The sequence below is a fragment of the Papio anubis genome, chromosome 3 (genome assembly GCF_008728515.1).
Source record: "Papio anubis isolate 15944 chromosome 3, Panubis1.0, whole genome shotgun sequence".
NCBI classification, from domain to species: domain Eukaryota; kingdom Metazoa; phylum Chordata; class Mammalia; order Primates; family Cercopithecidae; genus Papio; species Papio anubis.
Window position 1 is genome coordinate 127,157,682 of NC_044978.1, and position 10,190 is coordinate 127,167,871.

Here is a 10,190-nt window from a genome sequence, read left to right on the forward strand (position 1 = left end):
AGTTAATATCCAGTATATATAAAGAACTTCTCCAACTCAACCACATAAAAACAAATAATTCAATTAAAAAATAGGCAGGCTGGGTACAGTGGCCCATGCCTGTAATCCCAGCACTTTGGGAGGCGGAGGCAGATGGATCATCTGAGGTCGGGAGTTCAAGACCAGCCTGACCAACATAGAGAAACCCCATCTCTCCTAACAATACAAAATTAGCTGGGCATGGTGGTGCATGCCTGAAATCAGCTAGTCAGGAGACTGAGGCAGGAGAATCACTTGACCTCAGGAGGCGGGGCTTGCAGTAAGCTGAGATTGTGCCATTGCACTCCAGCCTGGGCAACAAGAGCGAAACTCTGTCTCAAAAAAAAAAAATAAAAAAAAAATTCATTGCAGCTTTTGCCTATTTTTTTTTTTTTTAATATTGAAACCACAATTACTTTTGCAGCGATCTAATGACGTAGTCAAACTCCTAGAAACGGAAAGCGGAATGGTGGTTAACAGGGGCTGGGGAGGGGGAATAGGAAGTTGTTTAATAAGCATTTCAGTATGGGAAGATTAAAAAGTTCTGGAGATAGATGGTGGTGATGACAGCACAACATGTGAGTGTACTTACTGCCACTGAATGGTACACTTAAAAATGGTTAAGATGGGTCCTGGGCAGGTGGGCCCACTCCAAGGCCTGGGTGCAGTGGGAGGATCCTGACGTGGTGTCACTAGAGGCCCTCCCTGCCCCTTTCTCCCCCTGAAAGGCTTGTGCCCCCTCTCTGTACCTCGCTGGAAGCCCAGCCACTGGTGCAGCATATGGCCCTGGCATGCCAGGCTCACATGCATGTTAGTGAGCCAAAAGATGCAGGGATGGAGAAGAAAGCCTTCGCCTACCAATAGCTGCCTGCTAGGCACCAGGAGCTGGGCTGATTGCTCCAGAATGAGTCCACATCAGGAATAGCAGTTACAATTGAGGCCACCACGTGATTAAGTTTATAGTCATCTCTCGTTCTCCAGATCTGCCTGTCTTCTACAAAGGCCAAATAGGTCAAGTGAGGACACCTTGAGATGGTGGGCCCCTGCCAGCCGGGAAGAGGACCCTCACCTGACCATGCTGCTGCTCTGATTGCAGACTTCCAGCCTCCAGAACCGTGAGAAAATGAATATTTGTTGCTTAAATCACACACAAAATGGGCCGAGATGGTGAATTTCACGTATATTTTCCCACAGATACACACATACACACAAAATATCCTTGAACACCACCCCCAGGGATCCTGATTAATCTGGGGCTTGGGAAAATGCATTTCAAACATGCAACTGAATTGATTTTGATAGGGGTAAACAAGAAGTGAGAGAAACAGGAACATGAACTGTTACCCACAATGTGAGAAATCTCTGAGGAAGCTGAACCACCCTGTGGGGTTCTGTCGCTGGGAGTGACTTCCTAGTGTCCTGCTGAGCTACTCATTTTTCACTGTGTTGGTTATTGAAGTTGAACTACTTGAATGAAAGGTACGATACTGGGCTCTGAGTGGGGAGAGCAAAATCTGTTAATCTCAGGGGAGATGATCAAATACAAGGAAGTGCAGAACAGAAGATCTCAAAGGGACCTTGGTAACTTCTAGCAGGTCAACTCTCCACTTCCTCCTCTGTGCTGTGGGAAAATGAAGCCCAGTTTACATGTTGTTGTGGTGGAGACAAAATGAGATAAAAGGTGTGAAAGTGTTTTTGACTTTTTAATCAATCACTCAGTTTACTCGTAGGGTGAGTGCTTAAATATGGACTCCATAAAGGGTCAGGGCAAAAGTTCTCAACCCCAAGTACATATTAACATTACCTGAGGAGCTTTGAAAAATACCCAGATTGACCTCCTCCCCTCCAAGATTCTCAGTCCGCTGGTCTGGGGAGGACGCTGAGTTTGGGCATCTTTTAAAAAGCTCTCAGGTTTTTCTATGTGCAGCCAGGCTTGAGCACTACCCCTCTGTTAGTGGTGAATTCTAAGTGGTAAAATGGGAAAGGCTTAATCAAGAAGGCCTTGTTTGAGCTAGACCTTATGTAAGATTTGAGGAATAATATTTTGGGACTAGGTAATACATATACACACTACAAAATTTAGAAGTCTAAAAGGATTTATCATGAAAAGTGTATCTTCTCTGTCCTCTCTGGAGGGGAGGCAGCAACTCTGACCAGCTCTCTTTATTTTTATTTTTTTGAGACAGGGCCTCACTCTGTCACCCAGACTAGAGTGCAGTAGTGCGATCATAGCTCACTGTAGCCTTGACCTCCCAGGCTCAAGTGAGCCTCCTGCCCCAGTCTCCCAAGTCGCTGGGACTATGGGCGCACACCGCCACACTTGGATAATTAAAAAAACATTTTTTTGTAGAGATGGGGTCTTCTTATGTTACCTAGGTTGGTCTTAAACTCCTGGGTACAATTGATCCTCCAGTCTCAGCCTCCCAAAGTTCTGGGATGATAGGCCTGAGCCACTGCGGGCAGCCTTGACCAGCTCTCATTTATAATACCAGAGATACTCTTTACAGTTGCTATTAAGGATCTTGTCAGATTGGTCAGGGGAAAGGAGAGGAAAAGAGCAGGTGTCATTTTCTGTTCCACAACCTTTCACCAGGCACAGAACATCATTTGGATAGGTATAGCTTGATTGAGGAAATTCATTTAAGAAAAAAACGGAAAGTTGATTTTCAGAATACGACTTTCTTTCCCTCCTCTTCCTCCTCCATCTTTTCAGTTTCTTTCTTTCTTCCTGTCGCAGTAAATTCTGAGCAGCTTGATTTTTTAAAATTAAACTTTTTACTTTGAGGTAATTGTAGATTCACATGTAGTTGGTAAGAAACAGTACCAAGAGATCCCATGTACAATTTGCTTAATTTTAATTCATTTTCATTCCAGTACTAATCAAGAGATTTCAGATCAAACTCTCCAGTACTGTTTTGAAAAACTACAACCCAGAATTGAGAGGAAGGTAGGAGGGCGGGCTGTGGAGGAACAACGTGTTTTTGGTCTTCCTCATTGTTTCTTGGGAAATCACAACTAACATGCAATGTGTCTGTGGCACCGTCTCAGCTGGGGACCACCAGTCTCTCTCTGGCAACAGATGCTGCTGTCCCTCATTTATATTAATGATGTCCTCCTTGTGTGCTGACATGCCAGGGCAAGCACAGCTGGGGAGAGACTCTCTAATGAAGTGGAACCAGCAGTCTTCTACCTGTGTCCTGACTCAAGTCAGAATATGAGAAACACTGCACTACCATTCCAGATCCGCTTTCTGGTCTCCAGACTCAGGGAACCAACAAAATGGAGGCAGCGTTTATCTCGACTCCAGGTGTCCACGCTGGACTCTGAATGGTCACTGATTCCTGATAGCACAAGCCCTCTGTCAAATGTGATTCATGTACAATGCATCACATGATAACAGAGTAATCCGGGGTAGTCCTTGTCTCGCTCTTCCTTTTGTATCACATTGGCAGGAAGGAACACCTGGTCAGCGCAGGCTGGAAGAAAGGGTTTTAATCTTTTCCAGTCCAACCACATTTTAATGATAGTCACCTGTATACTGTGTAACAGGTGGCCAATGCATTGAAAATGCAAACCATCAGGCCTGAGATTTTGTGAGAGGAGAAGGTTGCTGGATTATGCATTTCCCCGCTACGGACGTTTTGGCCCAGTATTTGGTTCTTATGCTTATGTCATTTGTGTTAATATAATACATCTGGATATAATAATACTCGGTATTTTTTGTTGTGTGTTTTTTTCTTGTTTTGTTTGTTTGTTTGTTTGTTTGTTTTGTTTGAGACAGAGTGTTGCTCTGTCGCCCAGGCTGGAGTGCAGTGTATGGGATCTTGGCTCACTGCAACCTCTGCCTCCTGGGTCTGGGTGATTTTCCTGCCTCTGGTCTCCCTGAGTAGCTGGGATTACAGGCACACACCACCACTTCAGCGCTTATTTTAGTAGAGACAGGGTTTCATCGTGTTGGCCAGGCTGGTCTCCAACTCCTGACCTCAAGTTATCTGCCTGCTTCGGTCTCCCAAAGTGCTGGGATTACAGGTGTGAGCTACCACACCCAGCCTATGTGGTGCTTTTGGTAAGGGAGCAGATACAAACACGTTAGGTTTCATCACGTTTGTTAAGATATTTAAAATATACAACGGAAGAAAGAGTAGAACCCAACCACTAATAAACATGATCCCAGGCTTCTATAATCATGTGAAGTAGAACACTATGCATACATATGAAATTTAGGTACGCTCTTTTCTAAACTGATAATAACTACCATTTGTTAATATATTCTGGGCAGAATGTTAATGTTTTGCATGATCTCATTTAACCCTTACAACAGGTCTACGGTACATGGTGGTATTATGTCCATTTTATTGCTGGAGCAACCGATGCCTGCAAAGGTGAAGTCATTGCTCAAGGTCCACATGGCTGGTGGGTGAGGCAGGGTTTGGACCCAAATCTGTCTGGCACTGAAGCAGGGACTCTTTATCTGTGTTATATACAGCTGGTGAAGGCTTTGGACCTCTTCTCAGAATATGATTTTCAAATGCAAAAGATAAAATACATAGTACAAAGAAAAGCAATTCTCTGTCACCCAGGCTGGCATGCAGTGGTACGATCTCAGCTCACTGCCACCTCCACCTCCACCTCCCAGGTTCAAGAGATTCTTCTGCTTCAGCCTCCTGAGTAGCTGGGACTAAAGGCACACGCCACCATGCCTGGCTAATTTTTGTATTTTTGGTAGGGAGGGGGTTTCTCCATGTTGTGCAGGCTGGTCTCAAACTCCTGGCCCCAAGTGATCCACCCGCCTCGGCCTCCCAAAGTGCTGGGATTACAGGCGTGAGCCATCACACCTGGCCTTGAAATACCGAAGTATAGTTTTCAACTGTGGTAGGCAGCCTCGAAGGTGGTCCCCACTCATGGCATTTATTCCTTCATGTTATCTCCTCCCTTTGAGTTGGGGCTGGACCCTAGTGACTCACTTCTGATGAACAGATAGGAGAAATGATGGGATGCCAATTCTGAGATGAGGTTCCAGAGATATTGTGGCTTCTTGAATGCTTTCTCTCGCTCTCTCTTGAGTTGCTCCCTCTGGAAGAAGCCAGCTGCCACGTCCTAAGGCAGCTGTAAGGTGGAAAGGTCCATGTGTCTAAGACCTGAGGCCTTCCAACAACCACGTGAGGGAGCTTGGAAGCAGATCCCCACTTTGTGCGGCCTTAGAGAACCGAGGCCCTGGCTGACACCTTGTTACAGCCATGTGACACAACTGGACCCAGAACCACGTGGCTAAGCTGCACTTGCCTTCCAAAACCACAGGTAATAAATGTTTGCTGTTTTTAATCACTTGTGTTGAAGTAATTTGCTATGCAGTGATAAATAATATGTCAACCTATTAAAATAAAATAAATTTGGGATATATATATATGGTCTTAGTGAGAAGGCATGTCTGAAATATAGGCAAATTAAAGTTAGATTTTGTATTTTAAGACATTGGCACGAAGGCTTTGTTCCTTGGCTTGAATGAAGATTAGAAAGTGGGACGAACTTTTATCAAGTGTAATAACCACATTCTCTAGTATCTGTATTTGATATTTTATTTTTTAAAATTAAACTTTTTATTTTGAGGTAATTGTAGATTCACATGCAGTTGGTAAGAAACAGTACCAAGAGATCCCATGTACAATTTGCTTAATTTTAATTCATTTTCATTCCAGTACTAATCAAGAGATTTCAGATCAAACTCTCCAGTACTGTTTTGAGAAACTACAACCCAGAATTGACAGTGCGTTGCAGGGGAGGGCGGGGCTGTGGAGGAACAACGTGTTTTTGGTCTTCCCTCATTGTTTCTGGGAAATCACAACTAACATGCAATGTGTCTGTGGCACCGTCTCAGCTGGGGACTAATTAAGTCTCTCTGGCAACAGATGCTGTCCCCTCATTTATATTAATGATGTCCTCCTTTGTGTGCTGGACATGCCAGGGCAAAGGGGGCCAGCTGGGGGAGAGGCTTCACTGAAGTGGAACCAGCAGTTTCTACCTGTGTCCTGACTCCAAGTCAGAATATGAGAAAACACTGCACTCGCCCATTCCAGATCCCGCCTTTCTGGTCTCCAGACTCAGGGGAACTAACAAATGGAGGCAGCAAGCGATTCCTGACTCTCAGGTGTCCACTGACTCTGAATGGTCACTGGATTCCTGGATAGCACAAGCCCTCTGTCAAATGTGATTCATGTGTTACCGATCACATGATAACAGAGTAACTGCAGTCCTTGTCTGTCTCTTCCTTTTTGTACCACATTGGCAGGAAGGAACACCTGGTCAGAAGCAGACTGGAAGAAAGGGGTTTTAATCTTTTCCAGTCCAACTCATCTTCCACGATAGTCACCTGCATACTGTGTAACAGGTGGCCAATGCATTGAAAATGCAACCATCAGGCCTGAGATTTTGTGAGTGAGAAGGTTGCTGGATTATGCATTTCCCTGCTACGGACGTTTTGGCCCAGTATTTGGTTCTTATGCTTATGTCATTTGTGTTAATATCTTAACAAATATGATGAAACCTAACATGTTTGTATCTGCCCCCTTACCAAAAGCACCACATAGGCTGGGTGTGGTAGCTCACACCTGTAATCCCAGCACTTTGGGGAGAACGCCAGGCAGATAACTTTGGAGGTCAGAGTTGGAGACCAGCCTGGCCAACACGATGAAACCCTATCTCTACTAAAAATACAAAATTTAGCTGGGCGTGGTGGTGTGTGCGTGTAATCCGGCTACCAGGAGACTGAGGCAGGAAAAATCACTTGACCTGAGGTAGCAGAGGTTGCAGTGAGCCAAGATCACGCCACTGCACTCCAGCCTGGGCGACAGAGCAACACTCTGTCTCAAACAAAAACAAACAAACAAACAAACAAACAAAAAACAAGAAAAAAACACACAACAAAAAATACCGAGTATTATTATATCCAGATGTATTATATTAACACATGTCAACCTATTAAAATAAAATAAATTTGGGATATATATATATATGGTCTTAGTGAGAAGGCATGTCTGAAATATAGGCAAATTAAAGTTAGATTTTGTATTTTAAGACATATTGGCATGAAGGCTTTGTTCCTTGGCTTGAATAAGAAGATTAGAAAGTGGGACGAACTTTATCAAGTGTAATAACCACATTCTCTGGTATCTGTATTTGATATTTGACATCTGGGGCCTTGTGACCCTAGAGGCTGCCATTCCCAGGGCTAGTCAAAACCTAGAGATAATAAATGACTCACCCACCTGGGAGCATGCGTTTCATATGCAAACCAGCTGGTCTTTTTTTTTTTTTTTTTTTTTTTTGAGGCAGGGTCTCACTCCGTTGCCTAGGCTGGAGTGCAGTAGAGTGATTTAAGTTCACTGCATGCCTGGCTAATTTCTGTATTTTTAGTAGAGACGGGGCGTTGCCATGTTGCCCAGGCTGGTCTTGAACTCCTGGAGCTCAACTGATCTGCCCACCCCAGCCTCCCAAAGTGCTGGATTACAGGTGTGCGCCACTGTGCCTGGCTTCAATCACCTCCTTTATTACTTTCTTACACTCTAGGCCACTGTCTGCCTGGCCTAATCACCCCAGGGCTTGGTACCTGGCCCCTGACAACTAGAGACAGTCCCTCCACCTTAGAGCCCACTGAAATTATTCAAGCCAGTCAATGCGAGGCCTACTTACCCTGCTGCTCACTCTCTTCCTTCTCAAGGAGACCACAAAAGGCTCTTGCCCATGTATTCCCCTGTCTCTGCCTCCTGACTGACCCCAGTGTTCTACATGTCACATCCCTCAGCCCCCATGGCATGGTGCATCCCCTTCTCTTGGGATCTGTGAATATAACCAACTGTCGTATTAATGGCAGTCATCTCATGATCTGTTGGTCTTGCCATACCTAAATAATATGAAAACCTACATTTTAAAACAACAACGCAATATGCATGTCATCTTAGGCATTGTCTATTTTATTTTTTGTTTTGATAATTACAAGTGTTAAAAATCTTGTTTTACAAAGATATTTTGTTGCAAATGAAATGACAGCTTTCATATCTCATTTTTCAAGGCTTCTCTCAAGGAACACCAGAATTATCTAAGACTTTTAAAGTTCAACTCTAATTTTCTTTTTTTTGTTTTTGAGACGGAGTCTTGCTCTATCGCCCAGACTGGTGTGCCGTGGTATGATCTCGGCTCACTGCAACCTCCGCCTCCCGGGTTCAAGAAATTCTCCTATCTCAGCCTCCTGAATACCTGGGATCACATGCCTGGCTAATTTTTGTATTTTTAATAGAGATGGGGTTTCACCATGTTGGCCTGGCTAGTCTCAAACCAATACAACTTACATTAAAAAGGATATGACTGTGAATTCATGGTTCAGTTTTGATGCCATTATGACAGAAATAGTTGTTGAAAGAGTTTTAAGTGTCTCCACATGTACTTAGCTTTCTCTTCTTAAATAAATGGACAGAGAACTTTGTAGACATGGAATTACAGAGAAACAATGTATGTCTTTGAATGAGCAATATAAAACACGGGAGAAATAGGCTGATAATTGCTCAATAGCATTGACTACAAGAAGACTGTGTACCTATCAGGGGTCAAAAAACTTCAATAATTTTGAAGCGGTAGTGAGTGAAATGATATTTCAAGGCATGTCTAACAGTCGAATTGGCTCTGAAAATATCTGTGATTTCTACTAGCGGAAAGTCATGGGTTTTGTTAAAACTACTGGGGTTTCTTGCCTACACTCATAATTAAGCAAAATGCTAGATTTTATTTTAAGGTGAGTGAAAACAAAGATGTATTACTCCCCCATCCAAGGTTCTGGATCCAGTTTGGAAAACTGTTCTAGAGCTTAATTCTCAGCCACTGCCATACTCCCTTTTCCATGGTCAGGAACAAAGGTGGCCGTGAACTCTGAGCTTAGTTCTCATTGTTAGAAGTACCTAAGTATGGTAACCCCAAAGGTGATAGACCACAAGTCTATTCCCAACAAAGGACCACAATTAAGAGAAATGTAGATATGTTCCCAAAATTGTGGCTTTTCTAATGGTTTCAGTGCATGCCAGAGAGTGATCATGCCAGGATGGACCTGAGCTGTTGCCAGCAATGGGGGGATGCCTGGCAGTGGTGTCAGGACACGCATGGCCCAGAGACCCACTAAGACCAGTAGAAACCTTGAGCACTGAAGAGATGATTTCTCCCTTCTTCTCCAGGTATGTAATTACAAATTAAAACTACAGCAAATCATAAAATAAGTATAAGGTGGTCAGACAAAGTTCTTACTTTGCCTAGGCTGACAAATTTTATGCTTTGAGGGAATGTTTAATTATCTCACAAAAAATAATTTTTGGATCCTTCTGCTATTACTGGTGTTAAAAATTAAAATGGAGACCAGGCTTGAAGAATTCCTGAGCAAACAAAGCCAGTTAAGCCATGGAGGCAACGCTGACCATGCTTGATTTGAAAAGGTAAGTGAAACTTAGCTTGGGGTTATTTGTTTGGTAAATGTCTACATTAAAGTAAAATGAAACTTAAGTTCAGCCAATCAGAAGCCACCATCTAATTTATAGGTAACTAACTAGGAAATTTCCAGTAGGAAAGATCAAAGAAGACAACTGTGTAACTGTAACCAATCAAATATTTCCTTCGCTTTATGCTACAGTTTGAATGTGTTTCCCCAAGAACATTTGTAGGAAACTTAATCCCCAATGCAACGATGTCAAGAGGTGGAACCTTTGGGAGGTGATTAGACTAGGAGGGCTCCACCCTCATGAATGGATTAATGCTTGAGGTTGCAAGCTGGCTGGCTTGCCCTTCCACCCTCTGCCATGGGGTGATGCAGCAAGAAGGACCTCGCCAGGTGCTGGCACCTTGATACTGGATTTTCTAGTTTCCAGAACTGTGAGAAATAAATTTCTTTACTTTATAAATTAATTACTCATTCTGTGGTATTCTGTGAAGCAACACAAAATTAAGACACTTTACCTTCATGTGCACCCTATAAAAGACTTCCTCTTGCATCCCCTTGGCAGAGCCCAAACCAGCTTTGATTTGGTGTTTCCTGATTCACAAATCACTGTTTGCTCAAATAAACTCTTTAAAAGTTTATTGTGCCTTAGTTTACCTTTAACACTGGTCAAATGCATACTTTGTCTGACTGTTGGATAATT

General features: G+C 43.4%; 1 long non-coding RNA gene across 2 annotated transcripts; it reads left to right on the forward strand.

The window, feature by feature from the left end:
- Window positions 1-462: 462 nt before the first annotated feature.
- On the forward strand, window positions 463-9,954 carry LOC108585918. 2 transcript variants are annotated; one of them, XR_002522040.2, is made up of 2 exons: window positions 463-1,497; window positions 9,077-9,954. It is a non-coding gene; the product is annotated as an uncharacterized LOC108585918 (long non-coding RNA). The 2 variants fall into 2 exon arrangements; XR_001902504.3 differs by lacking the exon at window positions 463-1,497 and adding an exon at window positions 4,766-5,316.
- The last annotated feature ends 236 nt before the right edge of the window (window positions 9,955-10,190 follow it).